Source organism: Bison bison, unplaced genomic scaffold, assembly GCF_000754665.1.
Source record: "Bison bison bison isolate TAMUID 2011002044 unplaced genomic scaffold, Bison_UMD1.0 scf7180017864333, whole genome shotgun sequence".
Classification (NCBI taxonomy): Eukaryota; Metazoa; Chordata; class Mammalia; order Artiodactyla; family Bovidae; genus Bison; species Bison bison.
The window spans coordinates 3,530,102-3,542,366 of record NW_011494905.1 but is presented as its reverse complement, the minus strand read 5'-3'; the positions used below and the strand labels follow the sequence as shown (position 1 = coordinate 3,542,366).

At 45.5% G+C, this 12,265-nt stretch overlaps 1 protein-coding gene across 4 annotated transcripts in view; it reads right to left on the bottom strand.

The window, feature by feature from the left end:
* LPP (LIM domain containing preferred translocation partner in lipoma) overlaps positions 1-12,265 on the bottom strand; it is a 754,364-nt gene that overhangs the window by 696,040 nt on the left and 46,059 nt on the right. Inside the window, exon 1 of one of the 4 annotated variants that reach the window (XM_010853930.1) lies at positions 10,538-10,623. The exons of the other annotated variants lie outside the window; for them this stretch is intronic. The gene's annotated coding sequence lies outside the window, so the exon portion shown is untranslated. Of the gene's footprint in view, positions 1-10,537; positions 10,624-12,265 lie in introns of those variants that run through there. 4 annotated transcript variants of the gene reach the window in all.

The window sequence follows — 12,265 nt, the reverse complement described above, 5'->3', positions numbered from 1 at the left end:
TGTTTCTGGAAACAAGAATTCAAATCCTGCTTCTCCTAAACCCTGAGTCACCTCCTTCCCTTCCAATAGATCAGTGTGGTGGGTAAACATTTCCATATATGGAGAAGCAGCCTGGAGGATGTCAGAAAAATCACCCTTCTCGCCTCTGGCACTTGAAGAACATGCCCCGCTAAAGACAGAATTCCTTACTGGGAGTGAATGATTAACCCCCAAAGAAGTAGTCTTAGCTGTTCCATAGGCTCTCCTATTACAGGAAAAAGGCTCTCCTGCCAGGACAGAGAAGTGGCTGGGTTGAAAGGCTTTAAGTTCATCTCAGGAATGGGGCCACCTAGAATACAAGTACATTTATCAAGTTAACTTATTAACTTGTGTGAAGGGCAGTTGTTCGGCGGGGGTCGGGGAGGTTTGCATCTGAAGAGATCATCAAAAACCCAGCTTGCAGCTCTTTTGATGGCAGGTGAGTCCCCAAACAACCCTTACACCCCAATTCCTAACTCCCTTGGCCTGCGAGTCTTCTTGGGAACTTAGTTTTGCATGAGTTCTTCATAGAACAAAGACACCAGGCAAGAAGACACAGGAAAAAAACTAGACTTCCAGGAGAACACCGGGGGAGAGGGACATAAGGGTGACATGCCCAATTTAATTGGTAAGAGTAATTCCCTTGGTTTGTAAGAGTAATTCCAATCCAAGGTCCTGAAAAGTATCTGATGACTAAATTGGGCCAGTGAAGTCAATTAGGGATGAATCTGATCTGAAATGACTCCAGACTGAATTAGGAGAAAAGAAAGAGAGATGAGATGCTGGGGAAATGGCACTATGGGGAAGTTGGGGTCTGCTCAGAGAAGGAATCCATGTCTTGGCTTCCCAGAGGTTCTACTCCTTAGCATGATCTTGCCCTACTGTTGGCTGTAAAGACTTTCTGTAAGTCAGATGAGCCATTGTTCAGAATTATCACCCACTTACTGGCTTTTGGGCCTTCAGTATGAGGCTGCTTGTACTCATATCCAGGCAACCATCAAGCAATAAACAGCACTGGCCAGGGAACGAGAGGACCCAAGCCTCACACCCAGATCAGTCACTCCTTCCCACTTTGCACAAATTCATTCTCCTGCACTATATATTCTCTCACCTACAAACTGAATAGACATCCCCAAATCGTCCAACTATGTCAGATCTAAAAGCAGCTTCTACTGGCCTATAGAAATAATCTTGATGTTTATTTTGATTACTTGCTTTCTATTTTTGCAAGCATGCTCAAGTACCTGAAAAAATGGCAAATATTTCTTATTTTTTGCATATTTAATGAATGAACACAAACATAAGTGATAAGTAAACGAGGTAAGGCAACAGGATCGGAAAACCTGCCACATGTCAGAACCAGAACTTAGCATAGAATTCTTGCCACTGCAATACTCCCAGGAGGGCCCAGAAGTAGGCCTGAAGAGGGTAAGGAGATGTCCCTCACTTGTAACTGAGACTAAACCAACCATTAGACTTGGTGGTTCTGCAGAAAGACTGTCATCTTTTCAGGAGCTCAGAGTTCCTGCCAATATCCCAACAGGAACATTTCAGCAGAGGAAAGAGATATCCCATGGAAAATATTTATAGCTGCCCAAGAATGGCCTGAGAACTCTGAAAACCAGGGAGCAAGGAGGCAGCCACCAGGATAGGTATGAAAATCAGAATGAAAGGTCTGTAACTACCCTCCATTCTTCCAGTAGCATTTGGAGATGGGTTTCCATATTCACAAAGCAACCCTTCATTCTTTAATGTAGATGTGTCTTTCTTCCTCTTGACCCCTGAGAACCACTGGCTCTGGGATCTTAGGTGAAGAAAAGACCATAAAGGCCACTGAGCCCAGTGTCTCTCCTATTTATTGAGCCCTCTCAAGGCATCCCTGAGGTCTCCAGTGAAGTGGAGATCGGTATCTTCTGCAGCTATAAATTCCATCTTTCCAGCAGAAAGTTCTTCTTTATATGGAAATAAACATGGTTCCCAGGACTTCAAACTCTGGCTCCTTATTCTGCCTCTTAGAACCATACAAACAACCTGTGTCTCTGTCTGTCTCATAGGCTTGGAATTTTTGTAATTGAATATGGACTTAGAAATAAAGTTATCCAAGATCTCACTCTTCAATCCCCTGGGCTGCCTCCTGACCATATCACACCACTAACTCCTAAAGTATTTGTTGCCAACTTGAGAGCCATCTTTTCTGGGTTTTTCCAATAAGTGTTAATGCGAAGCAGCCCATTCTGCACGAGAAAAGAGAGAAAACAGACTTTGAGGTCAGTTCCTCATCCACCTCAACGCCATCAGCCACACCACATTTCCACCCTTTGTGGACGAAGCTCAGGAATGCAGATCCTGTCCCCAGCTCCCCGCTCCTGCTCTCCAGTCTGGCCGACCTAAAACTGTCTCCAGGATACAGGACTGTCCCAAGGAACACTGAGAGCAAGCTCTGTAAGAAAAGAGGACCCTGCCAACACCAGCGCTCTCAGGATAACAAAGCGGCCTGCAGGCAGGGCACCAGGGCCAATGTGCTGATCACAGGGCTGGGAGCTCGTGATCCCTGACAACCGCCAACACCATTTTAGACCTCAGTGTCCTTACAAAATAGGGGGAAAAATGCTCTTTTCTGCCATTGTTCTGACGTGGCACTCTTTGAATTCAAGGTACTTGTGATAATGATGCCTCACATTATCACATGCTTTACTGTTTAGTAAGTGCTTTTCCAGACAGTCTCATTTCATCATTACTGACAACTATCCCTGGAGGGTTATACCCATTGTAGTGATACGAAAAGTGAGGCTAAGTAAGATGTAAGTATACTCCAAAGATCACACCAACAGCAAGTAGTGAAAAGGATGTTGATTTGAATCGGACTATTTATAATTACTGTTCTAAATTCTTCTACATACAAAATGTACGACTTCTGGCCAACTGCTTAACTTTTCTAAACCTCAGTTTACAGGCTGAAAATTAGAGATGAAAATAGCCCCTCTGTCTACCACTCAGGGCAGTAATAAGAATCAAATGAGATAATGTGAGCAAAACCCTCTGGAAAATGCGTACATGTTACCAAAGTGTAGAGGATTATTGTGATTACTTGTCAATGACTGTGCATTCCACTATAAACACAAAAAAGCACTGAGGTCATTCTCAAGACAAAGACACAGCAAGGCTCTGGGAATTGAAGGGAAATGATTCGATGTCCTTTCAGGGTTCTGTCTATACACTACTCACTCATGCAGTTGAAACTCAGCAGCAACTGTCAGAATTTCAACCGCCACATCACAAACATCTACAGGACAACTCAAGACCAACTCGCCCCTTTTGGCTACAAGCAAATGATAGAGATGGGCACTAGGAAGACCCCAACCCCCATTCAGAGCCTCAGTTCCGAAAACGTGACCTGTGATGTTTTCCTTGGAGAAGTTGTTACAAACACAGGCTCCAGTCTCTCCTCAACAAGACCATGGGGAAATAAACGTATGGTACGGAGCTATTTACCAGACAGCACTAAGGAAGCTCCCAAGCATGAATTAATCAAGAGTACAGGATATTTCAAGTTGCAGATTCCAAAAGAAATCTCCAGCCCATTAAACCTCTGGCCCAGTTCACAGAGGCTCAGCCCAGTATGCTGGCAGCCCAGGCTGCAGAGAAGCCCATTTCCATTCCAGAGGTCCCGCTGCAGGTAACCGGGGCCAGAGGGCATGCAAGAGGCTCTGAGAGGACAGGTGGGGTCTGGCTACCTTCAGGCCTTCCCCAAAGTCATCAGGATTCTATTCCATTCCTGCAAAGATCCAAGTCATGCACATCATTTATGGAGGGCCCAGATCATCCCCAGAAATCCATTCCCAAGGCTGATGCACACACAGCTCAATAATTGTTTTCTGGATTTGCATTTTATCATCTGCTTCTTTGTGATTAATGTTGGAGGAAGGCACTCGGTTAATTTGTTGCATAGATGTGTGATTCCCACCCTGAGCATGTGCCTGCATCTTCAGGGATGCTACAAAAAGGGACTCTGAGATGCAGACAAGTTCAAGGAGCTCACAAGCATGGAAGAGAAAGGCTAACCATAATACTGGACAAGAGACTTAAGAACGGTCCCCCTCGATGGGAGGGACAGATATCTGGGCCAGCTACTAAAAGCGGGTAGGACAGGAAAAGTGGGAGGCCAGAGATGTACCTCCTTGATAAGCAGCTCTACATTTTTACCAGTGAGACAGGCAATACCTGGTATAGCAGGGAAGAAAGAGATCAAATTAGAAAACCTCGAAGATAATCTATTTAGGATCTCTGTTCTCAGAAGCAAGGTATTTAAATTTTCCTAAGCCTCAGTCTTCTCATCTATAAAATAGGAAAGAATATTTTTACCCACCTAATAAGGTTTTTATGAGAATTAACACCTAAGTGGCTTAGCAGAGTACAACAATAAATACTATGTTATGATCACTACATCTATAAATATATGTGTGTCCACAGATTTAAAAAAAACAAGTAGCACTGCATCCAGGGCAAAAAAGATGTTCAACAAGTGGCAGAAGTCCATCTCTTTCCTTCCTTGCTCTCATGAACATCTCCACTTACACAAACAATATGATGACAACAAAGGGCTAAAGGGAGGAACATATTTCCTGTCCCGAATTCCCTACACCTCATCTTTGAAAATATTACATCTTGTCTCTGGGAACTTTGAAACCCACGGCCATCTCAGGCCTCCAAGGATGTCAACCAAGATATTCAGGTTGGAAAAGGTGAGTTTGGGAAACCACTGACCCAGATCACTGGCATAGGACAAAGCATCAGACTTGGCATCCTAGCACCTGGCTTCCACACCGACCAGCTGGGTGACCTGAGAAATCCCATCTACTCTCTGAGCCTCAAGTTCCTTATTTGTAAAGTAAGGATGAGAACAATCCCACCTTCTACCTCCTCATGATGCTATATAGAACCAGGGAGTTAATGCGTGTGAAAACTCTTGACAGGTTCACAGCTCTAAATTTATACAACTATTATCATTTTTATTATAACCTAAAATAAAAAGCTGAGCCACTGAAAAAAATAACTTAGAATGTCCCCCAAACTTGAGAATCATCCCACCTTGAGGTCCCTGCTCCAACTACAAAATTCCCTATCTCTCTCCTGAGTTTTGCCCCAGGTTCCCTGAACTTTCTGAAGGTGCTGCCAAGTAAACCCCCAATTTCATCATGACTTTCCCAGGTGACCCCTCACCAGTGCTTTGAACTGCACAAAAAATAATGTCCAATTTCCCTCAGGCCAGCACTCAGGGCCTCCTGCATGGGCCCCCAACCCATCTTTCCAATCACATCTCCCATGATATTGTCATTGAGGATACCACGCAAGAGTATGCTCCCAGTTCCTCCCAACTCTAAGATTTAGCCATGCTTCCCTCTAGACCTGTGCCTGCAAATCTAAGTGCAAGCTCTCTTGACTGTAACATGGGGAAAAGGAGCCCCGGGAGTGTTCTGTGATCAGGGTGTAGGCAGCAGTGTCTTCACTGCCCCATCCTTTCTCTTAAAGATGGTCCCACCAATTACAGGTCCATAACATCCACATTACAGAAATATTTCTGTATTTCTTCACAGTCAACAAAGCTTTTCACATGCTGCACCTTTTTAAACACTTAATGTAAGATATGACCATGACACCCATTTTATTAACGAGGAACCTGAGAGTCCAGAATATAGTCAATAGCTAAGCTGATAGCCAAGCACAGGTTAGCACCAGAGTCCAGACACACTACACTCTCCCGCAGGAGATGAATGCAATTGAAACCCTGCTATAAAAAAGTGCCAACCTCCCAGCCAGCTCACTGCATGGCCCTGGGAACATGGCTTTCCTTCTTGGAGCCACAAAATGAGGGCTCTGAGGTCATCCCACATATCTGCACACCCCTTTCTCTTTCCCTTTCATCAGATTTCAGAAATGCAGCCTTAGAGGGGAATTAACAAGGGTAACCTCTTATGTCTTTGGTCAGTTCCATCCCAAGCTTTCCCTCCCAAACTCCCACGCCCATCCCACAAGAAGGAACAGGGACTGACCCCAGTGTCAATAAGCCACCAGGACTCTACAGGACGGCTCAGGGAGCGCCGTGTGGTAGCATCACCACACAGACAGCAGGCTGCTCCCGAAAACAACTGCAGTCATGGTCACAGTGCGTGAACCTTGTCAGCAGATTGCTGGCTTGATTGGCGATTTTTAATAAGCTCAAGATGCACAAGCATTAATGCGGACTGCGCAGTATGCATCTTACATGGCCTGTAGGCTTCACGAGGGAGGGCAATGGAAGAATCCCTCTCCTTCAAGATTCTGAAGACTCTAGCTTCTCTCTTTAGCATGGGCAACTACAACTGCTGCCTGACCACAGCACTCGCGTCTGGATCCACATCCAGACTTCTGGGTACCATGCCGCCATCGCTGTGTGTTTTCCTAAAGCTCAAATGCTGACTGCCAGGCTCTCCTAGGACCACAGGAACCTAGATCTGGCAAAACTCAAGGGGCAACCGGTGCAACTCCTGTGCACAACTTGTACGGTACATTTGTTCATTCAAAAGCATCACTGCTGCTGCTGCTGCTGCTAAGTCGCTTCAGTCGTGTCCGACTCTGTGCGACCCCATAGACGGCAGCCCACCAGGCTCCCCCGTCCCTGGGATTCTCCGGTATCTCTTTAATCCACAGCAATAAGATGAAGCTAGGTTTCTGCTCTTGAGAACCCTGCACCAATAGCTTCGATGGTTTCTAAATGGCCACAGAATAAGTCCAAGTGCCTTATCTAATACCTCAAGCTTCTCAATAACTCAGATTCAATCTTCTCTTTCCACCACAAACTCCCTCCCAATGCCACTCAGCACATATTCTTTGCCTTATTCGGACTGAATTCTTAGCTTCTGTTGCCTATGCTTCACCTGCTACCCTTTTCCAAGCCAATATCAAATAAAGATAACCTACACATCCTTCAAAGCCTACTGATAGTTCTCAGCTGGAACGAGATCAATCTTTAAAGAAGGGCCGTCATTTCCAGTGTCTCATGGATTACCAAATATCTCTGGGTCTGATCACTAAAGGACAATGGTGGTCTGGCCTCCAGCACTGACATGACAGAAAACACTGCACCACGTCCACAAAGCCCCTAACGTGATGCACCGCCCCCGTCAGCCTGCATGAAACCACCCTTGCTTCTCAGTCCAGCCAGAAGTCTCTCTCCTCTGGCTGCTCAGCCTGCTATCTAGGACATGGATCGTGGCCTTCCTCGTACTGTTCTCACTATGCACTTGACAAATTCTCTTTCCAGGGAGGGCTCCCAATGGGAGAATCGGTGACTTATCTCTGCCCACAGTGCCAAATCTAGCACAGCACCAGGCTCAAAGTAAGTGTTTAATAAACATTTATGCACAAATTATGTAAACAAGACAACTGTCCAGGGCATTACTCTCAGGAGGAGATTAAAATGAGCTGGAAAATTACAAATCAACCACTGCTGTCAATACTAAGGAGAATTCATTTCAGACACTGGACAAATGACCTGTTTTGAGGGATATTAAGTATATCAGGTATATTAATGCTATTCATTTTATTTAAATAAAATATTAAGTAGAACACTCTATCAGTTATATTATAGTATTAGAATTAGTTGTACATATTAAATATTTGGGGATAATAACCTTGGGTATTTTGAAATGATAGTCAGTGGTTAATACACTTTCTCAATTGGCTCCAAGTTCCCTCCCCCCCTCTGAAGGGCCTTCCTGTGCCACAGAAAAAGACAGCCAAAAACTACATTTCCCATACTCCCTTGAAACTAGTAGATCAGATTCCAGGAATAAGATGTACTTATGTGAGACTTAGAAGGTGGAAGAGAGGCTAAATTCTCCTACTGCTATTTCATCGGGCAAGCAACACCCTGGAATCATGAGTCAAAGTGTCATTCCACTTGATAATGGAGTACTGCCAATAAGCATGAGGATATTGAGAAAAGTAACAGCGGTCTCCGTAGGGGCTTCCTAATCCCATCTTCCTTCTCCCTGGATTGTGACTACGGAATAAATTCTTAAATTCCACTTCTTCTGGCTCCCACTGTTCCAACCGTTCCAACAATTCTGTTAGCATCTCTTTCTGTGAATTAATCCCTTTCCATTTAAAGTATGTGAAATGTCCTTCCTGCACTTAAGCCTGATACACACGAGAAGGGGGGAAAAAATAGATCAGTTAATTGACCATCCATTTATCTATTTCTGATCTTCTCGAGATCTATGTCTGTCTATACCTAATCCTTCTCTTTTGCCTCTGTGAAGGGAAAAAAACACCTCACTTCAGTGCGATGAGCTAAACAGACCAAAGGGAAATACGCAACAGGTGTCATTAACTAGCTTAGGATCAAGAGAAACTCTACTGATATAAAATGAAGTACATTTATGGCACAATTACTGACTCTTCCCTGAGAACTCTTTTGACTTGACCTCTTTGTTTTCCAGATCTGCCGCTGAATCCTTGTGTACCTCAAAGGCATACCGGCTACACACCTGGCCATCTGCTCTGGCAGCCCCAGAGAGGAGGCCTCCAGAAAGGTCCGTTCTGTCCTTGCTTCCTTATTTGTCAAATGTACGTGCATGCTCAGTCACTCAGTCGTGTTGACCTTTGTGACCCCATGGACTGTAGCCTGCCAGGCTCCTCTGTCCATGGGATTCTCCAGGCAAGAAAACTAGAGTGGTTTGCCATTTCCTTCTCCAGGGGATCTTCCTGACCCAGGGATGGAACCCTTGCCTCCTGCATTGGCAGGCAGATTCATTCACTGAACCACCTGGGTTCTCCAGGGATAGCAATAGACTAACCTTCCTCACAGTTTGTTTAGAGGATCGGTGGATCACTATGAACAAACGAGCTGCGAGAGTGACTGGCACACAATGACTGTTTACTAAGAATCACCCAGAGTGTGACCTAGGGGCAATCTTAGGGCACAGGTCTAAGCCCTGTTTTACAAATGGGGAGACTGAGACTCAGATTCTGTAACTCTCCCAAGGTCAAGCGGCTAATAAGCGAGGGGTGGGGGCAGAATCCAAACCCTGCTGCGTGGCCTCCCAACAAATCCACAGCTCTGCACCTCAGCGTCCTGCTTCCTAATATGCATACCTAACAGACAAAGGTACTAAACGGGAAAAGGAAAGGCAGTCCAGACATAACGCGGCTGCACCTTGGGAGCTCTCTGGGTATCAGAGGATGATAAAGCCAATGTCATAAGCCCTGCCCTTCAGCACAGTCAGCTCCTGTGGGTAAAATTAGCTCAGCTCTGCTCCAGTGCTGCCTGGAGCCCCGAGGCAAAACTCACCCTAGGCACAGCACGACCTCACCTGACCCTCACTCCCAGGAAGGGTCCCTCAGGCACCTCATTAGGGCCTGGAATGACTCATTTTGCTGTTTCCAGCTCTGGCCGTTGAGGTCACCTCTCTGCTCTCCAGAAAGGCAGCTTCAAAGGAGAAGTAAAGATTAAACTTCAAGCAACCTTCCTGCATTCCTTTTCTCCTGGGCAGATCATGAGCAAAGATGGGGCGCCGGTTTGCCATGCTGGCCCTGTCCAGGGGGAAGGAGGTTCTGCTGAGTTCTAGAGTCTAGCTCAGGGCCAAAGACAGACACTGGGCCAGATGGACTCCTGAGACTACACTCCTTAGTTTACTCTGCTGCTGATGGTCCTGGTCGGGGGTCCGTCCATATTCCTATGTGCTGCAGAATGGAGCACAGTGATGATGACCACCAGGGCGTCTATCCTCTGCATCCTCCGAACCCAATGCCACCAGACTTGAAGGTGGAGCTCAAATGACACTTCGCCTGGGGCCTTCCCTGCCCCCATTCCTACCTACCTTGAATTGCCATCCAATTTCCACAATGCCTTATCTCTACCCTTTTTTACATCACTTGCACACTTATTTTGGACTTGAGGATACAGAAACGGAAAGGAAAATAACCTTTGCCCTCAAGGAAAGGCAACCAACTGCAATAAATCACAAAGATTGGGAAAGTGGGACTACTGGAGGTCAGAGGTACATTCCAAGCAGAGGTGATATCAGAGCAAAGTCTTGAAAGGAACCTGTGAGCTATCCAGATAAGGTGGGAGAGGAGCGATATTTTGACAAGGAAACTGTGTTAAGTTGTGGAGGCTGCAGGGAATCCCCTGTATATTCCAGGAGCACAGGATCTCTGAGATGAGTAAGATAAGGATGAAAAGAGGCTGGGACCCAATTCCCAGTAGTCTTCTATCTTATGCAAGAGTTTTGGATTTTCACCCTCAACGAGAAAAAAATTTTAATCCTTTAAAGGATTTTAAAACAGAGATTTGGTATGAATGGATGTGTATGTTTTTCGAAAATCACTTTGGAAGAACAGAGAATGGAATGAAGGAGTGTGACAATAGAAAACAAAGGTTAGTTGAGTATTACTGAAACTCTGCAGAAGAGAGATGCCGAGAGTCTGAACTGAAGCAGGGCAGCAAAAGTGGAGTGGGCAGGCAGGGTGTACTCACCTCTAGTAGGTAAATACAGGGTTTCCTTGATGGCACAGTGGTAAAGAACAAGCCTGCCAGCGCAGGAGACGCAGGTTCAATCTCTGGACCGGGAAGATTTCCTGGAAAAGGAAATGGCAACACACTCTAGTATTCTTGCCTGGGAAATCCCAGGGATGGAGGTGCCTGGCGGGCTACAGTTCGTGGGGTTACAAAAGAGTCAGACACGACTGAGTGACTAAACAACAAATGGTTGAGTATGAGGAGTTACCATGGTTGATGCAAGAAGGTCTGAGGATGAATAGAAACATAGCTGAAGGGGAGGAAGCATCCAGAATGAGTCCCAATTTCCAGGCTTGATTGACTAAGTAGACAGACATTGCTATCAATCAGCAAGGTAATAATGCTATCAATAAGAGACAAAGCTAACATTAAGATTTCCAATCAGAACATTCAAAAGGCTCTGACATATGTAAGTCTGGGATTCAGGAGGTCCAAACCCAATATAACCCCCTAAGGGTCATGAGCACACAAACATAGAAGGAAGCTGAAGACAAAGCTCTGCATGTGAGTGGGGACAAGAGCCAGCAAAGAAACCATGAGGACAGATGGAGATGCAGGGGAAGAATGAAGTAAGTCAAGGAGCAAGCATGGTCAAGAATGACCATACCACAGAAGCCAGACCAGAGCAGTGCTAACAAGAAATGAACTTAGCCCCACAGACCTGGACAAGAGCTGCTTAGGTCAGACTGAAATGGGCTAAGATGCCAAAAGAAGGAGAGACAGCTGTGAAGACAGAGGAGCAAAGAAGAGGCATGGCATGTTATCAGAGAAGGGTAAGTGAGTGTATGCCTTACTTCTTCCACTAGGCAATAAGCTTGAGAACAGTGCTGCCCAGGAGATGTATAATGAAAGCCACAAGTGCAATTTCTTACTTTCCAGCAGCCACCTTTCTAAAAAGCCAAGAAGGAACAGGCAAAAATAATGTTAATAATATATTTTATTTAATCCAATATACCCATATTCATTTCATAAATAATGAACACAAGATTTATTAATAAGATGTGTGTGTGTGCTAAGTCACTTCAGTCATGTCTGACTCTGCAACCCCATGGACTGTTGCCCACCAAGCCCCTCTGTCCATGGGATTTTCCAGACAAGAATATTAGAGTGGGTTGCCATGTCCTCTTTCAGGGGATCCTCCCGACCCAGGGGTCAAACCTGCATCTCTTATGTCTCCTGCGCTGGCAGGCAGGTTTTTAAACACTAGTGCCACCTAAGAAGGCAATGGCACCCCACTCCAGTCCTCTTGCCTGGAAAATCCCATGGACGGAGGAGCCTGGTAGGCTGCAGTCCATGGGGTCGCTAAGAGTCAGACACGACTGAGCAACTTCACTTACACTTTTCACTTTCATGCATTCGAGAAGGAAATGGCAACCCACTCCAGTGTTCTTGCCTGGAGAATCCCAGGGACGGGAGAGCCGGGTGGGCTGCCGTCTATGGGGTTGCACAGAGTCTGACACAACTGAAGCGACTTAGCAACAGTAGCAGCAGCAGCAGCCGCCACCTAAGAAGCCCATTAATATGATGTTTTACTTTTTTTATATACTAAACCTTTGAAATATGGTAAAATTTGTATGCAGGTCAGGAAGCAACAGTTAGAACTGGACATGGAACAACAGACTGGTTCCAATAGGAAAAGGAGTTCGTCAAGGCTGTATATTGTCACCCTGTTTATTTAACTTCTAT